This window comes from Lissotriton vulgaris, chromosome 1_2 (assembly GCF_964263255.1).
Source record: "Lissotriton vulgaris chromosome 1_2, aLisVul1.2, whole genome shotgun sequence".
Classification (NCBI taxonomy): Eukaryota; Metazoa; Chordata; class Amphibia; order Caudata; family Salamandridae; genus Lissotriton; species Lissotriton vulgaris.
In genome coordinates this window covers 27983399-28002621 of record NC_141686.1, presented here as the reverse complement: position 1 = coordinate 28002621, position 19223 = coordinate 27983399, and the positions used below count along the sequence as shown (strand labels likewise).

At 41.9% G+C, this 19223-nt stretch overlaps 1 protein-coding gene across 2 annotated transcripts in view; it reads right to left on the bottom strand.

Annotated features, from left to right (window-relative positions):
- Positions 1-17865, bottom strand: part of PPARA (peroxisome proliferator activated receptor alpha) — a 300306-nt gene extending 282441 nt beyond the window's left edge. The window contains exon 1 of one of the 2 annotated variants that reach the window (XM_086952755.1): positions 17494-17865. The gene's annotated coding sequence lies outside the window, so the exon portion shown is untranslated. The remainder of the gene's footprint in view (positions 1-17493) is intronic. The other variant, XM_086952758.1, reaches the window with a different exon arrangement.
- Positions 17866-19223: the final 1358 nt, after the last annotated feature.

The window sequence follows — 19223 nt, the reverse complement described above, 5'->3', positions numbered from 1 at the left end:
CTCAGCCCTGTCACTCAAACTCCAGAAAAGGAATACACAACCTAGCAGAGGCAGGCTTGGATAGTTAGACAAGAAAATACCTACTTTCTAAAAGTGGTATTTTCAAACACAGAATGTTTAAATCAACTCCATTAAAAGTGGGATAGGCAATGCACTGCGTTGTTAATAGGTAAGGTGAAATTAAATCTTCACAAATACATTCATGTGAGTTTAAAGGTGCTCCAACTGGTAGCGTAACCGTCCGTTTACGCCAGATTTAAGACTTTAAATACGTGTGAACATTAGAAATGCGCACATCCCAGTATTTGGGCACTCCCTCTGGTTCAAAGAATGGGTTGACTCCATATGGTTTTATAAATTTATTCGATTAAAGTTGTTTCGTGTTTCAAAAGTTCATCAGTGGATTATTTTCATCCAACTAATTCTGTTTATCACAAAATCATCATCGCTCCGATGCATTTCGGGTCCAAAACCCTTTCTCAAGGAGCAGTGTAAGTGAAGCTGTAACGCGGTGCGATATGTGATATTCAAGAAGGGACAGAAGAAGTCTCCTAGTTCTAGGAGACTTCTTCTGTCCCTTCTTGAATATCACATATGTGATAAACAGAATTAGTTGGATGAAAATAATCCACTGATGAACTTTTGAAACACGAAACAACTTTAATCGAATAAATTTATTAAACCATATGGAGTCAACCCATTCTTTGAACCAGAGGGAGTGCCCAAATACTGGGATGTGCGCATTTCTAATGTTCACACGTATTTAAAGTCTTAAATCAACTCCATTAACAGATGTATTTTATCATTCTGAGTTCAGGCATACTAATCTCGAATTTCTACCAAGTTTCCCAGAGTCAGTTAGGATTATAAAATGGAATAATTTGACTGCCCATTTTGGCATATGGAGAACAGGTAGCCTTGCAATAGTGAAAAACAAAAATGGCTGTAATTCACTATTAGGCCATGCCACACACATCAGGGCTTGTCCTACCTCATACTTACAATGCAGTCTGCCCTTGGGCCTACCATAGGGGTGTCTGATATGAAGAAAAGGGAAGGTTTAGGGACTGGCAAGTGGGTGCACTTGCCCAGTCAGCATGGCTGTACCAGACTGCACGCAGGCTCTGCAATGGTAGACCTGAGACACATTTTACAAGGCTGCTTCTGTGGATGGCACAACCAGTGCTTTAAGCCCAATAGCAGCATTTGGATTTACAAGCCCTGGGCACACTCGGTGCACTGTACTAGGGTCTGACAAGTAAAATAAACAAGCCAATCATGGATTCACTATGCCATATATCAATTTACAATAGGGAGAGCATATGCACTGATCAGCAGTGGTAAAGTGCCCAGAGTCATAAAACCGCCAACAACAAGTCAGAAAAAATAGAGGAGGAAGGCAAAAAGTTCAGGGATGATCCTGCAAAAAGGGCCAAGTCCAACAGTCACCCCAAGTGGATCGGGTATGCCCAGACGTGGATCCCGTGCTCTCCATGCCACTGGAACCAAGCTATCCTGGCTGATGAGGGGTGAAAACCAGAAAACGGTCCTAGGATGCTTTGTTTCCAGTCCAAGGAGGACCTGGCCTGGCAGTTCGGGCTGGACTGTTCCCATTGGATCAAGACTGATTTACATATGACTGGATTCAAACTGGAATGGCATAGTGAGCAAAAAAACGATGGATTTAGGCCCAGATCACTTTTACTGGGGTGAATGCATGACATTGTTCTACATTCTGTCCATCAACTGTTGTTTTGTTTTGTTTTCATTATAAATTTAATGGAGCAATCTATTCAGGCTGTTTATTCCACCCGCTTAGCCACAGCTGTTGTTAATGGTGAAGTCACGGAAACATATCAAATTCAGAGAATGAGTAGGCAGGGTTGACTACTCTCTCGGACCCTATTTAACATGTATGCTAAACTACTGGCTCCAGCAATCTGAAATGATGAAAACTAATTTGTTTTCCATGTAGGGGCTGAAGGAAATCCCCCGGAATTCTGACAATATCGTCTTTTCCAGTAACAGAGGGGATAACAGATATATTTAGGTTAAGTCCAAGATTTAAAGTAAATATAAGCAAGTAAGTGGTCATGTCCTGCATATGATCATAAAATTCCATTTACTGAAAAACTTCAGTTTATGTCATCGACGTTAAGCAATAACTTCCAGTTAACACTTTTACATTGCCTCAGATTTTATTCAAAACATCACTTCTATGCAAATGCCAAAAACTTCAAACCAATGTGGAGAAGATCAATGGGGTGGATTTACAGCAGAGTTGCATCCTTCTCCCAGCAGTCTGCTTAGGCAAGAGGGTACTACACTTACAAGTTGCAATGTCTTCTACTTACTTTACCAGAGTTTCAGCTTGTTAAAAAAATAACGAAACTGCCGCTTTTCCAACTAAATTAAATTCTCATCAGTACGATCTTTAATAGTTTCCCTTAAATGTGGTGTGGGAAACATTTATAATGCTCCTCTATGTAAACTGCTTTCGTGAAAGTGCTAGACAAGTACAAAATACAAATGAATACTGCTTTTCAGATACATTGCATGCAACACCTGCCCAAACATGGTTGCTTACCTTGTTCCAATAATAAAAGAACTATTGCCAACCAGCCATCTTCCAGTACCGGGATCGTTTTCGAAGACGAGGTTAAATACTCAGACAACTCTATTTTATGTTGCAACTTCCTGCCTCTCCATCAGAGACGCCTTTACAAAAATTATCTGATACAGATCCTCTTTTCCTCGACAGATAGCGTCTCCTGTCTACAGGTGGCCTTCAGCCGTGAAGTTCGTAGGCCTTTCTCCGTTGCTTTCCTAAAGCTAGAACATTGTCTGATTCAGACTCTTATAAATCTCTTATTTTAGCGTTCTCTTCCAGTTCCACTGCTGCAGTATTATCAATTTTCCTGGCCAGCTGCTGCAGGGAGGACAAGATTACTCTTTTCACCCAACTCTCTGTGTCTCCTGGATTCCAGTCTTTCATGTTCCACCTCTAATATTCCTTGGAGAATGGCCAGATTGTCAATAGTTTTCTTCTGCATTTCCAATGGCCACATCCTAATAAAAGATGACTGCCATGAATCTTTTTCTCTTTTATGACAGATGGATAAGCTTAGATATGGTATGCTCCACTTGTGCTCCGCTGATCACTTAAAGCAGCTCAATTTGGATGCCAAATCTTCGGGTCACGGTTCCTGGTCAAGGCCAGGGTTTCTACTCAGCTGCCACGCTGAGCTTACAGTCACCTACACTAATTGTATTGTATTCCACAGAGCCATCCTAAATCTCAGGTGTAAGGCAAACCAGATTGGGAACTCAGCACCCTCAGCTGTGGATTTTTTCCCACTTATTCCTGAACTCCTCACTTTGCCCTACCATGTAGCAGTGTTCTTTATTCTGCGGTGATAGTGAGACAGGACTGTCAATGCACATCATTGCCACAATCGTATCTCTCTTATGGGGTCAGAAGGAAACTTACTGCCTTATGCAGCTAAGAGGGTTTACCCAGAAGCAGAGCTCACATAAAGCACCTCCAATTCACGCCTGTTCTCCATCCTACAGTTATACTTGTCCTTCCTCTTAACCAGTTACTGGCTTATCATACTTCCTTGTGGCCAGTCCATAGCTTCATAATTGATGTGTGCAACTGTGTCCGCGGTCTTGCTGGTCCCTATACTGAATACTTCAAAGAATCCTTCCTTGGCCAATTAATACTGCCTCAATAACTGTAATCTATGTGATGCTAGAAAGTCCATAGTACTCTCTCCATTAGTGTGTTTCCATCAGTTGCTCCTGCACTCTAGCAAAAATTAGGAGTTGCCAGTTTCTTTCATGCTTCCACATTTCTATAAGTAAGATGTATAATAATAAAACTACATATATCAGTTATATACGTACATTTTAAATCAAGATGCATTATTTGGGCAGGTGTGCCTCGATTATGAATTTCCACAACTTCCAAAAAATGCTAAATCGGATTTCTAAACATTGAACTCCTAGTGTACAAATAGAGGGTACATGGTGACAAAGTAAGACATAACTCAATATTGCTCCCAAAAAGACATTGCCTCAAATGAGATCAATTTAATCTACTATGAAACATTCAAAAAGCATAAAAGAAAACGAAATGGATCACAGTTTAATTTTAGACACCTAGGATTTGTTTGTGACATCTGATTATTGGAATATAGCATAGTGGTTTCCTATATCTAGAAGGTGCTAGATCTCTTTGGTGCGCCAATATCACAGATCCGAGCATAACTCAGTCTTCGCTGCAGAGTTACCAACTCAATCATTGTCCTCATCTCTTGTCATGCTTAAAGTGTCTGTCTCACCAAATTCCAAGACTAGCTCCCAAGTCATGAAAATGCACTGTATAACCTGATTCAACAGATCACCAGAACATAAACAACCCAACACAACATAATGTTTGAGAGTGGTATTTGACTCACAAAGCCAGAAAAAGACTAGAGCAAAATAAAATCATCTCATCTGTGATTGACAAATGAACGAACAAATGTGGGCCACCAGAATGCACACTATTAAACATCATTGAGGAAGCCATGGGGAACTGCTTAATAAAAAAGAGGGGAGTTGAGGTGGGGAGGTGGGACAGATTGATGTTTCAGGAGACTACTAGACCCCGACAATTAGTCCTGATAGATCATGTAAACAGCTTCTGTAACATCATTATACAGAATCTCTCAATGTACATTAGCTTGTATGTCAGATGCACACTCAAAATGACAGATCTTTAATACATTGTTTTTTATAAGACCGGCTCAGCTCGCCCTAATTGGGCATTATGGTACTACATAAAGTCACCCATTTTTTTCAGCTGGTTCACCTTTCTTTCTTCAAAAATATAAATTAAAAAAAAAATCAACATAATAATAAAAAGGTTTCCTCCAACACAAAATTTAGTAAATTACTGATGTTCATCAACCAAATTACTCCGCCTGAAACTAAACCATTTGTGGATTATTTTTAATTCAGGCTTCAACTTCTCTCAAAAAATCAAAGCACTAACTTCCAAGAGGCTATCCAGCAAAAAAATACTTTACCTCCAGCAACTAGTCCACTGCATGGACCTTATATGTGATCTGGTCAAGGCCTGCTTAGACTACTGTAATGTAGTCTACATTACCTTTAAATAAATAAAAAACCTCTCCAGACTGTAAAATCGGGCATTTAGAACATGACTACACACATGGAAACTGAACAATATAAGGACAGCCCTGCAAGCTCTATGTTGGCTCCTAAGTGAATTCAAAGTTAAGTTCTAAAGATTGTGCAAATAAAGGTCCTTTCTTCCTTCGGGAACGGGCTTACAACACAACATTGTTCTTTTAATTGGACCTTGGGGGTTCAGGATCCAGAACTTTAGTTCAACCTCTGCCCTGGTTTGCATATAGAATTGTCATATCTAAAGTTCAGGAAACTACTGAAAATCTAATTCTTAAGACTATCATCCTCTTGGGAGTGACTGCAGACAGTCAGAACTAGAACCGCCCGCCATGGGCATCAGGCTAGGCCAAATCACTCACTGTTAAAAATTTGATGTATTCATGTTCTTTTAAACTTGAAAGATTCCATTCCTTTAGATACTCAAAACTATTGAAATATACACACAATAACGCAAGCTCTACGACAAATAGTAAAGGAAATAAAGTGTTGGGTGTATCCCTATATATGCAGAAACAAAATCAATATTAGCCACGAGGCCACCGCAGGAGTTAAAATACTTCTCACCAAATCTTTCAATTTAGCAATTTTCATTCATTGATTTAATTGCCAAGATAGTCCATGACCCTCACACAACAGCCCATTAACTGAAGATTCTGTGTTCCTTTCTTTAGTTTCTGAACTCAAAAAGTGGCCTAAGTGGTCTGTAGTACTTTATAAACACATAAATAAGTAAGCAAATAGTGCAAACATGAAAGTAGGGCGTCTGGAACAACAGTGTTGATCTTATGTCAAGAGAAGAGTGTTGCAACTCAAGGACGATGTAGAGTAAATAAACCCTGACCTTGGCTGTAGCACATACCTAACATTACTTAATGAAGCTATGGATAAAAAAAAGCCCCTAGATTGTGTATCACAGGCTGAGGCCATAGATGCATCACATTAATGACTCCGATCTTGTACAGGTCATACAGACTTCGATCCCATATTCATCATCTTCTACATGATGGGCTTCAGGATGCTGTGGTTAATGTACATAGTGTGGCGGGAGGGGGGTGGGGGACCCACAAAATGCTTGATGTAAGGTTAATTTTAAACACATCCCTCTATAGTTACTTCAATCTGCTTGATATCATATATTTGGTGGGGTTATAAAAGTCTGGATGTTCAATTTATGGATATTGCGCTTTTGGAAACTCTTTCTTCCAGCAGAAAGCGTACTACCTCAGACAAAGTGGTAGTGGGAAATCTGACCAATTTAGAGTTTTCTACAGCTAGGGCAAATCTGAGGTGGCATGGTGTGCAAATCAAACATGGACTGCGATGAATTAATCTCAGCCCCAGTGATTAACAGGGACTGAGATTAATTCAAGCATTCCATCCATCGCTCTTTTGGATACTTTAGAGATAGAACACAGGCAGATGTTCAGCCAAAATGACCTATTTCGTGGGCCAATATACAGACAACGGTCAAACCTGATAACATCTAGTGGGCGTGGCCACTGCTGCTGCAGAAATTTCCACCCAAGTGCTCAGCAAATGGAAATCTACCCTTAATAAAGAGGCACACTACTGATACCCACATTTTCCTTCACACAGACATACAGTGGGGGATCTTCTACGTGATCAGCTTCTCATTCTTACTTCAAGGTAGAGCTTTTCGGGGAATAATCAGCTAAATTCACTGATCTCAGTGTTCAAGATACCTCGGAATCACGGTCAGCCTTGTAAAGACCTACTTCCTCTAACAGGAGATAAGGCTGGTGGACACGACAGCTAGAATAGTGTATTTCCTGATAAACATCAACACTCTAAATCAGTGGTTTCAACTGCGCAGCAGTGGTCTTTTAATTGAATTTACTAATTAAACATTTTTTTAGATAGGGCCCCATGTTTCAATACATGGTATTTATTTTTTACCACAATAACTTGATTATGTACGAGGCACACAAGAATGTAACACACAAATAACTATGGATATTTCCAAAGGAAAATACACTGAAACACAATGTTACGTCATCTAGTATTTATGCTGTGCAGCTTCCAATAGTGTGCCAACCTTTTCCATCCTGTATACGTGGTTAGAGCGTTGTAATAATGAAGGGTGTCCTGTGTGGAAAGTAATGGATGTGGTAAGTGAGGGTTTGTAATTTGCTCTATTGTATCACATTTGGGCAAAGTTGGATGCAGCAGGCTTATCGATACAGCTCCAAACAGATACTCAAAACTCGTTGATCCGCTATTGCCAAATCCTGGAAGTAACAGAATTCCAGGGTTTTCAGACCTTTGCTGCTTATTCTACCTGCCAACTTGCTGCACTACTATCATTGTCAAAAAACTTGTATCACTCATTTAACGGAGGCCAGCCACATTAACTTGGTGCACATTTTGCAAGAGTTATACTCTCCACCTGACTGGAAAAATCTTTTCAATCTTGGATTAGGTTTCTAAAATATTTATATTTATATTATAGGCTTTTATAGCGCGCTCTATTACTAAAAAAATAGTATCCTGGCGCGAAAAAGGGGAAAGAGGAAAGGTAGAGGGAGATCCTATACAGTGATGTTAAAAAGATAGGTCTTCAGTCCTTTCTTGAACAGAGTAATGAAAGGAGCTGTTCTTAGCTGCTGAGGGAGGGTGTTCCATGCTCTCGCCGCTCTGACTGAGATGGATTGGCCGCCAAACCTGCTATATTTGAATTTTGGAACATTCATTTGGTGTAGATTAGCTGATCTGAGGGGGCGGTTGGGAACATACAAGGAAAACCTTTTCCTTAGGTAGACAGGACCAACTTGGTGAACAGCTCGGAAGGCAAGGACCAGGATTTTAAATAGAATCCTGTGAGCAACCGGGAGCCAATGCAGGGCGCGGAGGGGTTGGCGGACACTTGAACTTTTTGGAATGTTAAACAAAAGCCGTACAGCGGCATTTTGTATAACCTGGAGGCGATGAATCAAATAGGCAGGAAGGCCACCGAAGAGGCCATTTGCGTAATCCAATCTGGATAATATAAGGGCACGGATGACAGTCTCTTTGGCCGCTCTCGGGAGAAGTGGAAAGAACCTGCGTAAAGTTTTAAGTGTAGAGAAGCAGGTCCCTGTGAGTCTTTTTATGTGATCCTCGTATTTAAGGTTGTTGTTAAACCAGACTCCGAGATTTTTTGCAGGGCCACCGATGGATTTGGGACAGGGTAAGTCGGCTGGCCAGAGAGAGTTGCCAAAGTTGTCTGGGAAGGAGCCATAAAGCAAAATTTCAGATTTGCTTTCGTTGCATTTTAATTGGGCGAGGGCAAGCCAACGAAAGACAGATGACAAACAAGTTTGGGCTTCAGATGTCCTTAAATGTCTTATTGTGGTGTGCCGGTTACTTTATAATAAACGATAAGACCGCCCATTGTTTCTCAATTGGGTAATATTCAACCATAATCCAAAAACCAATATCACAACCGGATTGAGTTAAACCCATTTGGTAACTGGCCCCTTAAAATGTCCACCAACTCCAAACAATTTTCACAGTTCCAATCTACAATTTCGTGTTCTTATATACACAAAGACCTTTCTGATTCAAGAAGCACAGCAACACTGAATATTTAACAATAGAGAATGAAGAGCCAGCGTCGCTGATCCATCAATGTCCGCATCCAACAATTGCCTAAAGTGATACAAAGGTGCACATTAGTAAAGAGGCTATGCAACAAAAAAAATGGTGCAAGTCTCAAATCCTCAGAAAAGGGGAACCAATTTACAAAATTATCCAATCTATCAGATTATTGCTCATCTTGGAAACACGCTTTAAATTGTTTTATAAAGTACAATTAGATGACTTTTGAAATCATGTTGTATTACTAACTATTGCATTTCTCAGATATTCCATATGAAGTCTCAATGTTCAAATAGGAGGGAGACTCCCCCCTTTCTTAAGTAGAAAAATTGTTTCATTTGTCAAAACGTGTGCCATAGTATCTATTTCCATTATTTTACACGAAAGAAATGCCACCCACTGTTTATTTGAACCAGCTTTTAGTTATAAGCCACACATCTACTTGAGTTAGAAGTGTTTGGTATATTTATTTGTACCTTATATTCATCATATGGTCAAAATGTTCAAAAAATTAACATGTCAGACAAAAAACACTACAAATATAACACATACATATATCAATATGAACACAGTTTTACAAATGAAACAATGAGACAAATCAACAAGTCAACATGTGCATGTACTATACACAACCAAGCGTTCACATCTAAGTGCAGACTATTGGAAATTACAATAACCAGTAATGAAAAACTTGTAATTGGGACAATAATGGACAAAATCACACATGAAAGGGGATATCACGACAATTGAATTATAATATTCTTTACAAAACAATAGTTCCTGGTCGTGTTAATTTATTTTTTGTAAATGGGTATGATTTCTATCCCCTTCCTTGCCGACGCGTTTCGAACTTCATACATGAATTACGAGTTCTCTTCAGGGCCTTGTCAATACTATCTTCAAAGCCTTGCCATTGCTATCTGCCTGTGTGTAGAGTAAAAAGATTCTGTCAATGTCGAATAGTGTGCCTCATCTCTTAAGATCTCTCGCATTTTTAACAAAAAGTACCTGAGTATTAGCCAGATTTTTCTCAATATCTTGTTCTGAGTGAAGGCGTATTTCAGTCTAAAAGAAATTAAAAGCCAAAGTCACGTTTTAGAGTCAAAAACTTCAGGAATGGCCCTACAATCACATCGGCCAGGGACATCGCGCGACATACCTTTGGTTTTGTTTTGGGTGCGGAGGGGCGTCTCCCTATGGCACGGTGAGGCTTCAATTACCTAAAGGAGGGGGGAGGAGGGATTCAATACCTGCATATTTGCACATTTTACGTTTCTGTCATGAGCCGAGAAATCGAATTAAACAGGCTGAGCAGTTAGCGTTACCTCAAAGGGTGCCCCGCGGGCTTCGGGAGAGGCGCACTTTCTGCCAAGCGGTTTGAAGGTCCACGTTAGTCAGGAATATCGCGTGCTCGCGTTCAGTCTCCCTCCGATCTCAAGCGCTGCTAAAAGAGAGATCGGTTCCCAATTTAGATACTATATTGGGCAGTCTATTTATCATGCGGTCAGGTTGCCAAGCAACTAAATACGGTCACATGACCGGAGGTGTTATGGGAATTGTAGTGCTGAGTGCGCGCAGACCCATTGTGTGGCTCACAGATTTCAGGGGTTACAGTTATCACTTACACATCCTCCTCATGTGCCCTTCTGTCGCGTGAGAGATCAGGGGCCCCATGGAGTCCCAAACAACCTTTAATTTATAATCTAGACACCTCGGACAGAGCGTTCAATCCAGTTTGTGCGCTATTAAATTTGAGAATCAAATAAGCCTCTTTTCTTAACAGGGTTTCCTCAATATCAATCGGACCCTTATTCCCTGATGGCACTACTGTGCACAGTACGGTCCACTTGAAGTCCATGTCGCTATGGTCTGAATCCAGAAAGTGTTGCACCATGGGGGCACTCTCTCTTTTTGATACGTGACCTGTGTTGAGTGATGCGACTGTTGACCTGTTGTGTCGTCTTGCCTATATACAGTTTTTGACAGGCACAGATGATTGCATATATCACATTTCGGGTCTTGCAGTTAGAAAATCCATTATTGCGGCATTTGATTCCTCTATGTTCAAATTCCGACCCTTCAATTGTGGATGCACATGATATACAGTTTCCACATCTGTGATGCCCTGTTATTGGCTTAAGGCCCCATATTGAGATCAAATCACTTTTGGGCTTAGCAGTAAATACATCAGCCCTGATTACGCTTTGGCCAATGCTCTTACTCTTCTTGTAGGCAAACAACGGTCGCGGGAATGAGCATTCAAGTTCCTCTAATAGGTGCCAGTTCTTGAGTACCATTTGCCTTACTTGATGTGTGTCAGGCCCAAAAGTAGACACACATACTAGTCGGTCCATTTCTGGTTTTTGTTTTCGCTCAAGTAAACACTCCCTCGGAGTGTAGTGTGCCCTCTTTTTGGAATTACTGAGCAGTTTCTTGGGATACCCTCTGTTTTGCATTTCTTCACAAAACCTGGTCGCATGTTTGTCATATTCAGCCACTTCCGAACAGTTTCTTCGAATACGAAGAAGTTGCCCGTAGGGCAGATTGTCCCTCAGGCTTCTGGGGTGAGCGCTTCGATGATGAAGGATGGTATTTTTGTCCGTTTTTTTGCGGAAAAGAGTGGTATTCAAGTGTCCGTCTGTGCATGTTATTTCTAAGTCTAGAAATGTCATTTTTTGGTTGCTGGACTCCAGTGAAAATTTGATATCGCGGTGTCTATCATTGATCCAAGAGTGGAAAGCGGTCAACTCCGCCTGGCTCCCCTGCCACAGGAGCCAGACGTCGTCGATGTATCTCCACCATTGTTTTATTTGTTTCTTGTAGGGATTGTCGGAGTAGATAAATCTGTTCTCGTACTCCGCCATGTAAAGTATGGCCATCTCCGGCGCATAAGGACAGCCCATGGCCGTACCTTTGACCTGCATATAGAATTGGTCATTAAACCTAAAGTAGTTCTTTTTGAGTGTGATCTCTGCCAATTTGAGGATAAACGAGGTAGGGACCTGGTGTGGCCTATCCCTCTTCTCGAGATATAATTCCAACACTTCCAAAGCCTCATCTTGAGGGATTTGGGTGTACAAGGACGTAACGTCCATTGTCACCATTAGTTCTGTAAGTGGATCGAATTGCGTTCCCTCAATTTTCACCAGGAAGTCAGTGGTGTCCTTCAAATATGATTTGACGCCACTGACGAAAGGCTTCAAAAAGAAGTCAATGTATTTAGAGAGTGATTCCAAACAAGAATCACACCCAGAGACAATGGGTCGTCCTGGGGGCTCTTTTGGATTTTTGTGGATTTTAGGCAAGAAGTAAAGGATGGGAGTTCTTGGAAATTTCTTTACCAAGAACTCACTCTCCTTCTGGCCCACAAATCCTGCCTCCACACCGCTCTTTATTATTCCACAAATTTGGCCCTGAATGGCCCGTACCGGGTCATCTGGGAGCTGTCTGTACCATTCTGTGTTGTTCACCTGTGTCAACCCTTCTTTCAAATAATTCTCTTTTGACCAGATCACAACTGCCCCACCTTTATCGGCGGGTTTAATTACAACAGATGGATCGTCTGAAAGATTTTTGATTGCTAGCCTTTGGCCTTTGGTGATGTTTGGTTTCACATATTTTTTGCTTTTTTCTAGTTTGTTAATAGATGATAGCATAATTTGTTCGAATGCCACAACCTGTTTCGGGATATTCTGGTACGGGATAAAATTTGATTTATTCCTTAACCCTGTTGTTTCTGAGTCAGGAGCAGCAGGTTTATTGGCGAAAAAGGCTCGTAGGCGAATCTTTCTGCAGAAAGCAATTGTTTCCATTTTGAGTCTGGTGAAGTCCGTTCGCTGACTTGGGACAAATTTTAAACCTAGGTTGAGGACCGATACCTCATCCCTAGGTTTAAAATTGTTAAGGTTGTGGCATTCGAACAAATTATGCTATCATCTATTAACAAACTAGAAAAAAGCAAAAAATATGTGAAACCAAACATCACCAAAGGCCAAAGGCTAGCAATCAAAAATCTTTCAGACGATCCATCTGTTGTAATTAAACCCGCCGATAAAGGTGGGGCAGTTGTGATCTGGTCAAAAGAGAATTATTTGAAAGAAGGGTTGACACAGGTGAACAACACAGAATGGTACAGACAGCTCCCAGATGACCCGGTACGGGCCATTCAGGGCCAAATTTGTGGAATAATAAAGAGCGGTGTGGAGGCAGGATTTGTGGGCCAGAAGGAGAGTGAGTTCTTGGTAAAGAAATTTCCAAGAACTCCCATCCTTTACTTCTTGCCTAAAATCCACAAAAATCCAAAAGAGCCCCCAGGACGACCCATTGTCTCTGGGTGTGATTCTTGTTTGGAATCACTCTCTAAATACATTGACTTCTTTTTGAAGCCTTTCGTCAGTGGCGTCAAATCATATTTGAAGGACACCACTGACTTCCTGGTGAAAATTGAGGGAACGCAATTCGATCCACTTACAGAACTAATGGTGACAATGGACGTTACGTCCTTGTACACCCAAATCCCTCAAGATGAGGCTTTGGAAGTGTTGGAATTATATCTCGAGAAGAGGGATAGGCCACACCAGGTCCCTACCTCGTTTATCCTCAAATTGGCAGAGATCACACTCAAAAAGAACTACTTTAGGTTTAATGACCAATTCTATATGCAGGTCAAAGGTACGGCCATGGGCTGTCCTTATGCGCCGGAGATGGCCATACTTTACATGGCGGAGTACGAGAACAGATTTATCTACTCCGACAATCCCTACAAGAAACAAATAAAACAATGGTGGAGATACATCGACGACGTCTGGCTCCTGTGGCAGGGGAGCCAGGCGGAGTTGACCGCTTTCCACTCTTGGATCAATGATAGACACCGCGATATCAAATTTTCACTGGAGTCCAGCAACCAAAAAATGACATTTCTAGACTTAGAAATAACATGCACAGACGGACACTTGAATACCACTCTTTTCCGCAAAAAAACGGACAAAAATACCATCCTTCATCATCGAAGCGCTCACCCCAGAAGCCTGAGGGACAATCTGCCCTACGGGCAACTTCTTCGTATTCGAAGAAACTGTTCGGAAGTGGCTGAATATGACAAACATGCGACCAGGTTTTGTGAAGAAATGCAAAACAGAGGGTATCCCAAGAAACTGCTCAGTAATTCCAAAAAGAGGGCACACTACACTCCGAGGGAGTGTTTACTTGAGCGAAAACAAAAACCAGAAATGGACCGACTAGTATGTGTGTCTACTTTTGGGCCTGACACACATCAAGTAAGGCAAATGGTACTCAAGAACTGGCACCTATTAGAGGAACTTGAATGCTCATTCCCGCGACCGTTGTTTGCCTACAAGAAGAGTAAGAGCATTGGCCAAAGCGTAATCAGGGCTGATGTATTTACTGCTAAGCCCAAAAGTGATTTGATCTCAATATGGGGCCTTAAGCCAATAACAGGGCATCACAGATGTGGAAACTGTATATCATGTGCATCCACAATTGAAGGGTCGGAATTTGAACATAGAGGAATCAAATGCCGCAATAATGGATTTTCTAACTGCAAGACCCGAAATGTGATATATGCAATCATCTGTGCCTGTCAAAAACTGTATATAGGCAAGACGACACAACAGGTCAACAGTCGCATCACTCAACACAGGTCACGTATCAAAAAGAGAGTGGAGAGTGCCCCCATGGTGCAACACTTTCTGGATTCAGACCATAGCGACATGGACTTCAAGTGGACCGTACTGTGCACAGTAGTGCCATCAGGGAATAAGGGTCCGATTGATATTGAGGAAACCCTGTTAAGAAAAGAGGCTTATTTGATTCTCAAATTTAATAGCGCACAAACTGGATTGAACGCTCTGTCCGAGGTGTCTAGATTATAAATTAAAGGTTGTTTGGGACTCCATGGGGCCCCTGATCTCTCACGCGACAGAAGGGCACATGAGGAGGATGTGTAAGTGATAACTGTAACCCCTGAAATCTGTGAGCCACACAATGGGTCTGCGCGCACTCAGCACTACAATTCCCATAACACCTCCGGTCATGTGACCGTATTTAGTTGCTTGGCAACCTGACCGCATGATAAATAGACTGCCCAATATAGTATCTAAATTGGGAACCGATCTCTCTTTTAGCAGCGCTTGAGATCGGAGGGAGACTGAACGCGAGCACGCGATATTCCTGACTAACGTGGACCTTCAAACCGCTTGGCAGAAAGTGCGCCTCTCCCGAAGCCCGCGGGGCACCCTTTGAGGTAACGCTAACTGCTCAGCCTGTTTAATTCGATTTCTCGGCTCATGACAGAAACGTAAAATGTGCAAATATGCAGGTATTGAATCCCTCCTCCCCCCTCCTTTAGGTAATTGAAGCCTCACCGTGCCATAGGGAGACGCCCCTCCGCACCCAAAACAAAACCAAAGGTATGTCGCGCGATGTCCCTGGCCGATGTGATTGTAGGGCCATTCCTGAAGTTTTTGACTCTAAAACGTGACTTTGGCTTTTAATTTCTTTTAGACTGAAATACGCCTTCACTCAGAACAAGATATTGAGAAAAATCTGGCTAATACTCAGGTACTTTTTGTTAAAAATGCGAGAGATCTTAAGAGATGAGGCACACTATTCGACATTGACAGAATCTTTTTACTCTACACACAGGCAGATAGCAATGGCAAGGCTTTGAAGATAGTATTGACAAGGCCCTGAAGAGAACTCGTAATTCATGTATGAAGTTCGAAACGCGTCGGCAAGGAAGGGGATAGAAATCATACCCATTTACAAAAAATAAATTAACACGACCAGGAACTATTGTTTTGTAAAGAATATTATAATTCAATTGTCGTGATATCCCCTTTCATGTGTGATTTTGTCCATTATTGTCCCAATTACAAGTTTTTCATTACTGGTTATTGTAATTTCCAATAGTCTGCACTTAGATGTGAACGCTTGGTTGTGTATAGTACATGCACATGTTGACTTGTTGATTTGTCTCATTGTTTCATTTGTAAAACTGTGTTCATATTGATATATGTATGTGTTATATTTGTAGTGTTTTTTGTCTGACATGTTAATTTTTTGAACATTTTGACCATATGATGAATATAAGGTACAAATAAATATACCAAACACTTCTAACTCAAGTAGATGTGTGGCTTATAACTAAAAGCTGGTTCAAATAAACAGTGGGTGGCATTTCTTTCGTGTAAAATTGTGATTTCAGGTCCAGCCTTCCCACTTTAAGGACCGAACTCCTTCATACTAAAAAAAAAAAAATAGTATCTATTTCCAGCATTAATAGTCACTCCTATGTCAAAACGAGCATGCAGGCGTTGATTTAGGCTTTTTTTGTGCGTAAAAGTGCACCATGTTACAAAAACAAAAATCCGAGTCAGGAAATGAAAAAAATCAATTTATTCGTTTGTATCGTTCATATTTTTAATATTTTACACTTGGAAAATATTGACTTCCTTGGTCATGAAGCTATTTACTCACTACAGTTTATGGCATGGACGATTGAAGACTCTTTCTGAAACGTGGAATAACCTCCGAAATTGTATGCAATTCTTGTTTTGGCTTTCTAGAACGGTAACGGGGCTCTCTGACATTTACAATAAGTGTAACCCAGAACCAACACCATATTCTGCAAAATGTACTACATGCGGGGTGCGCCCATATGTTTGCATGTTTAGTAAATGTCTTGCTGAACAGACAATGTTTCTCATCAGTTACAGAAAAGCAAATTAACCAGACATTATTTCATCGGTGCCGGAACACACGAAAAAAACCAACTAGGTTTTCTGACTGGTAAATATACTTTTTTCTGAAGTGGATCAACCCATGAAGGGAAACAGGGCAGGTCGAGCAACATTTCTGGTGCAAGGCGCAGGCAGGCTTCCGTTGGTCAGTTGTAAACGTAAAACGCCTGCCAGCCACACCATATTGTGGGGGAGGGTATGTGCGTCTAGTGGTTAGAGTGGGGGAAGGGGATATCCTGAGACAAGTCAGTAGGCAGACAGCAATGCTGGCCGCTGCAAGCAATCGAGAGAATGTAAACATTTCTGCCAGAGTCCGCAGGTCAGGTCACGGGGAGTTGTGAAACGGGAACCTAAAACACGTTTTTCTTGCTGTTGCAAAGGAAGATTCACCAGTCACATAAGAATGGTCACGCACACACCAGTGTCAGTAAATTACAAGACAAACAGCAGCACTCATCGGGGCCCCCTACCAAAGAAACCTCTACAAATAACTTCTCACAATCCATACAAGAACTGCCTGCATTCTGATTGTGAGGCGCGAATGCACGGACTGCCTCGACCGTCATCCAGCTGTTGCTTCGTACTGCAACTCTGCCAAGGCGGGATGAATGTATGTATAAAATATGTCAGAGCCAGGACTTCGCACATGACCCACAACAGAGGGCAAATCCACGTTTCAAGTAACTTTCCCGGCAATGACTACCACTGGCCTCCTGTTCGGGGAGTAGAACCAAAGCAGTGCCCCCCCCCCCCAAGTGCCATGCTCCTATCCTGCTTGAGGGGCGGGGGGAGCACAGAATTTGCATGACCACTAACTTTGGGTTACGCAGTACCATGCTACCTGCCAGAATGTGCTTCGGCGAAAGGGGCAGCAGGCGCTATATCAGTATCATTACAATTCAATTATAAAGAAGCCTTCGCGCGCAGCCGTGTTTACCTCAGAGCGGGGTCGGGGCTGTCAGTCGTCCCCCGGCGGGGCTCCCATTGGGTCCGCAAGGGGCTCTCAGCTAGCTAAAGGCTGGCCGACCCGCGCGTCCTTGTTTGTCTCCGCTCCGTGCACCCACCAGCTGACAGGTACCGGAAGTGATGCCTTGCCAAATGACGGCGGCGAGTTGTCGCTGTTGCACACACCTCCCGGGTCCCAGGCTGCCATTGGCTAGCCCCGTACTCCTTCGCCCGAAACGCGTGACAAAAGTTTGGTCCCGCTGCCAACCCAACCCCCGAAACGCCCAGAACTGGCACCGTCGGAGCGGGTGGCCTGCCAGAGAGAAATTCTCGGCCTAAAGAGATTTATACTGCTTCTGAGCATGCTTAAAGGAAAAAATGAGGCGTGTTTACCAAAAATAAAAGAGGCGTGGTCATGTAAATACGGCAACGCACAGTTTCACAAGGAGATGCAAGGAAAGCTTATTGTGCTGAGAGGGCGTACGCTGAAGGGTAGCTGTCAGGGGCATATATATATACCTTGAGCAGAAAGATTTGGGGTGTGACCTACAGATTGCCCGCAATCACACTGGGATATGCAGTTAATATACATAATATGACAAGCAGGGCATGTGCGGAATTAAGAAGCAGGGGGAAGGGAGACGAGTTTGGATTGTTAGAGGTACTAAGGCACATATTTATGGGCAGGGCAAAAGTCCTAAAAAAAGAAGCGGGAGGACTTGCCAATTTAGGCAGCATACAAGGAACTTGATGGTGCATGACATCACAGTGCGTGACATCACGTTTGTGACATTGCACGAGCATCACAGGAAGTGGCATCACAACCCATGGCCTCCCAGGAAGTGACATCAGATCTTAAGGCCTAATATATGTTTATCAGGTCTATCACGAGTACATTTTAGCACATTACAATATTTAACAAATTAGATTATTCTTTGGGGTGGTGCCCAAAAATTGCGCAACCCAGATGCAAAATCTGGGCTTCAACTTCTACTTGTATTTTTTAAAACCCTGCCGCAAAGAAATTGACAAGAAGGAGAAATGTGACAGTAAATCGGTTATGCTTAATTGGTTGCAAAGTCTGTATTTTAAAATATCTTATGGGGTTGAGGCACCTGCTGCAGAGATCTTTCTGTGCCAGGTAAATCTCATGGAATCATAATAATGGTAATATAACTATGGAGGATAACATATTTGCTACAGAGATCTGTGTTTTGTTTAGTCCTAGTTTTGAATCAAAGTAGCATAGAAGGTTAATATGTCTCTTGCAATGCACATTATGTAACACACAGATAACAGATTTTATTTTATGTAAATGAGTAAGTGGGTTACTACTTTTAACACAGAAATCCTTTTGTTACTCGCAGATCATAAATTGTATTCCTTATACTATACCACAGTGACCTTTGAAGAACATGTGGCTCCTCCACCTTATAACCTTCACTGTCTTGTCTTATGTAACACATCCTGTACATTGATTTACAGACATATAATATATTGTCACTGTATAATGTGGACGTCTGTTTTAAGGCGCTCTGACATCCTGCATTGGGATGAGTACTGCAAAAGAGCTATAAAAGAACTTAGACAAAACGTTATGTTAAGAGATTTGTAGAGCGCTCGTATACCAAAGGGTGTCTTGGCGCTAGGTTACAGGGAAAGGGCTGTATTTAAAGCAATATGGTGCATTCCCATCCTTTCCCCTGCTCTAGCGCATGATGG